This window comes from Notolepis coatsorum (assembly GCF_963971535.1).
Source record: "Notolepis coatsorum genome assembly, chromosome: 6".
NCBI classification, from domain to species: Eukaryota; Metazoa; Chordata; class Actinopteri; order Aulopiformes; family Paralepididae; genus Notolepis; species Notolepis coatsorum.
In genome coordinates, this window is record NC_140170.1 from 178,713,924 (window position 1) to 178,718,165 (window position 4,242).

Genomic DNA, 4,242 nt, shown 5'->3' on the forward strand with positions numbered 1-4,242 from the left:
TCCTAGGCGCATTTCTCGGAGACGCTCTCTGATTGGCCGACGCCTGTTTCTACACTGGTTAGGCACTCTTTCGAAGTTGGTTAAGGTTAGAGTTTAGAGCATGACGGCAACTTCTTTCGACGGTTAAGCTTAGGCACTCTTTCGAAGTTGGTTAAAGTGGAGATGAAGCAGTGAACAATGTGATCCTAGTTTGTTTGTTGTGTACCTTGTGTAAGACAGGGTCCTATAATAAAATGTGAAATCCTGCTTATTTGTCTGAAAAATCAAATATAATTTAACCCACACTGTGGGTTAGCTGCATAGTAAACATGGACTGTCGGGTCAGTCAAATGTTGCCTACCAAACAACGGGACCGCGGTGGTTCTTTTTGTATTGCTCCTGGCTGTTCAAACTAATTTACCGTGTGAAAGAGAGAGGAAAGTTGGTTAATTTCCACAAACTACCAGTGAAAAAAACAGTGTTGTTGGCACGTTGGCTTAGGCTGGCTGCACTCAGGCGGCGTGATCAGCCTGTTGGACAGGGAATGAAGATCTCCAGCGAACACTTCATTGCCTCGGATTATGTTGTTGTTGTCCAGAAGACCTCTAATCAGCCTGATGCGGTTCCCTCGGTCTTCGACAGACAGACCGGCGCAGGCAGTTCAGCCTCGGAACCATTTAGCCTGCTGGCTACATAGCTCCACTTCTACCAGCGTCGGGACCATTTAGCCTGCTGGCTACATAGCTCCAGTTCTACCAGCGTCGGGACCATTTAGCCTGCTGGCTACATAGCTCCACTTCTACCAGCGTTGGGACCATTTAGCCTGCTGGCTACATAGCTCCAGTTCAACCAGCGTTGGGACCATTTAGCCTGCTGGCTACATAGCTCCACTTCTACCAGCGTCGGGACCATTTAGCCTGCTGGCTACATAGCTCCAGTTCAACCAGCCGGGTACCGGCGTTAGCTCCCGGGATGGCTAGCTAGTTAGCACCAGCCGGGAGCGATGGCTAGCTAGTTAGCACCAGCCGGGAGCTAGCCATCGCTCCCGAGTGGTGCATCGCTCCCGGCTGGTGCTAACTAGCTAGCCATCGCTCCCGGGTGGTGCATCGCTCCCGGCTGGTGCTAACTAGCTAGCCATCGCTCCCGGGAGCTAACGCCGGTACCCGGCTGGTAGAAGTGGAGCTATGTAGCCAGCAGGCTAAATGGTCCCGACGCTGGTTGAACTGGAGCTATGTAGCCAGCAGGCTAAATGGTCCCAACGCTGGTAGAAGTGGAGCTATGTAGCCAGCAGGCTAAATGGTCCCGACGCTGGTAGAAGTGGAGCTATGTAGCCAGCAGGCTAAATGCTCCCGACGCTGGTTGAACTGGAGCTATGTAGCCAGCAGGCTAAATGGTCCCGACGCTGGTAGAAGTGGAGCTATGTAGCCAGCAGGCTAAATGGTCCCGACGCTGGTAGAAGTGGAGCTATGTAGCCAGCAGGCTAAATGGTCCCGACGCTGGTAGAAGTGGAGCTACTGTATGTAGCCAGCAGGCTAAATGGTCCCGACGCTGGTAGAAGTGGAGCTATGTAGCCAGCAGGCTAAATGGTCCCGAGGCTGAACTGCCTGCGCCGGTCTGTCTGTCGAAGACCGAGGGAACCGCATCAGGCTTCAGCTGATTAGTGGTCTTCTGGACAACAACAACAACAACAACATAATCCGAGGCAATGAAGTGTTCGCTGGAGATCTTCATTCCCTGTCCAACAGGCTGATCGTGCAGCCAGCCTGAGCCAACAACACTGTTTTTTTCACTGGTAGTTTGTGGAAATTAACCAACTTTCCTCTCTCTTTCACACAGTAAATTAGTTTGAACAGCCAGGAGCAATACAAAAAGAACCACCGCGGTCCCGTTGTTTGGTAGGCAACATTTGACTGACCCGACAGTCCATGTTTACTATGCAGCTAACCCACAGTGTATACACCAAACCAACACCGTGACGTCAGCAACAAAATGGCGGCGCACATGTTCATAAATGCTACATAAATGGACATTACAAATCGTTTTTTCTTTTTTTTATAACGTGATTTTTTCTGTGGTTTATCTAAATACTAATTTGATGCTATGACTATGTGTTTATCGCTATGCTTCATCTCCCCTTTAAGGTTAGAGTTTGTCTTGGAGCATGGCGATAGAACGCCAGGTAGTTTGCAGGCTGTTCGACGCGGAAATGGGCAAAGACACAGCTCGTCACGCGATTGGGCAAACATGTCAGTGGCCAATCAGAGAGCGTCAGTCAGTGGCCAATCAGAGAGCGTCTCCGAGAAATGCGGCTAGGAAAAGAAATAACGCCTCAAGGGGCAAGCCTGTGGCAGCCTGTCGGAAAGTACGGAAGTTTCTCTTCTTCTTCTTCTTGTGAATTTCCGGCAGTCTGGACACCTTTCGGCGTATTGCTGCCTAACTGCGTGATTTTTTTCCGTAGTCTATGTTTGCGAAGATGCTCTCTGATTGGCTAGCCGCGTACAGCGAAGACCCTCTCTGATTGGTTTAGCGCCGAAGGGTCTCTTCCGCCTTGTACATATATATTCTCTGCTTCAAAGTGGTTATGATTTGGCCCTCTTTCGAAGTGGGTTATGCTTAGAGTTAGGGTTAGGGTTAGGGTTAAGGTTAAGGTTAAGGTTAGGGTTAAGGTTGGGGTTAGGGTTAAGGTTAGGGTTAGGCGGAAGAGACCCTTCTGCGCTAAACCAATCAGAGAGGGTCTTCGCTGTACGCGGCTAGCCAATCAGAGAGCGTCTTCGCACACATAGGCTACGGGAAAAAATCACGCTGCCTAACTGTACAATCTAGAGGCGTGTTCGAGATTGGCTAGGCGGACGCAGATCTGCGCAGGTTTTACTACGGCCTCGCCAAGCGAGTTGCATGACGGTTAGAATGTTGTCCGACTTGCTCTGAAAATCTGACGAGACGAGGCGCAGAACTCGCGGGAGCGAGCCACGCACAGCCTTCAGAGCGAGGCTCCACAGTACCTCTCACCCGGCTGCTCCACGCAAACCCATGATGGGAAACATTTACATTTAGTCATTTAGCTGACGCTTTTATCCAAAGCGACTTACAAGTTCTGTACGACAAGACAGCAAGAAGGATACAACTCTATCAGCTGAGTAACAATGTTCATCAAGTGTTGCGTGTTACAGTGTAGGTTCGTTTATTAGGACAAGTGCATGACAGTAAGGTTAGTCAGGGTTAGGTTTATTTTTTATTTTTTTTATAATCATTTCAGATAATGGTTGAAGAAGTGAGTCTTTAGTCGACGGCGAAAGATTGGACGGGATTCGGCTGTCCTAACTGGGATGGGTAGTTCATTCCACCATTGTGGGGCAAGGACTGAGAATAGGCGGCTTCTCTTTGATGACCCTCCGGGAGCTTGGATAGGAGTAGGTCTGAGGCGGCCAGAAGATGCAGAGCGTAGGGGTCTTGAGGGTGTGTAGATAGAGACCATTGACCGGAGGTAGGCGGGAGGCGTGTAGCTTATTGCCAGCGGAAGAGTGCAAGAATGCTTCCGCATTCGTCACCGCATGCCAGTACGGTAATGCGCCTTTCCTTTCGCCCCGCTCAGACAAATGCATGTAGTACATTGCAACACAACGCAGCATTTCCGCGTACATTGCAACGAATCACTTGGAGTTTGAAAGTGATATCAGAAGAAACTACTCAACCTCGGCTGTCTTTAACTATGAGTGAACACAACGCATTGTAACGTTAACGCAGCTGTCAACTGTACTTTACTATGGAATATACATGTATATTATCGCGACGCGTCGTCACAGACTAAACAGTGTTCTGGATTTTCCTACAATGGATTATTGATTGTAAATTGAACCCTTGCACTGAAGAACCATTATGAATCTGTGTTAGAAAATGTTTTGGATCTAAATCACTTGGAGTTTGAAAGTGATATCAGAAGAAACTACTCAACCTCGGCTGTCTTTAACTATGAGTGAACACAACACTCTAACTTACCATGTTTAGATAATGAAGTACTCAACCTCTACTGTATTTAACTATGAGTGAACACAACACTCTAACTTACCATGTTTAGATAATAAAGTACTCAACCTCTACTTGTCTACTGTCTGTTGAGTAGTTTCTTCTGATATCACTTTCAAACTCCAAGTGATTTAGATCCAAAACATTTTCTAACACAGATTCATAATGGTTCTTCAGTGCAAGGGTTCAATTTACAATCAATAATCCATTGTAGGAAAATCCAGAACACTGTTTAGTCTG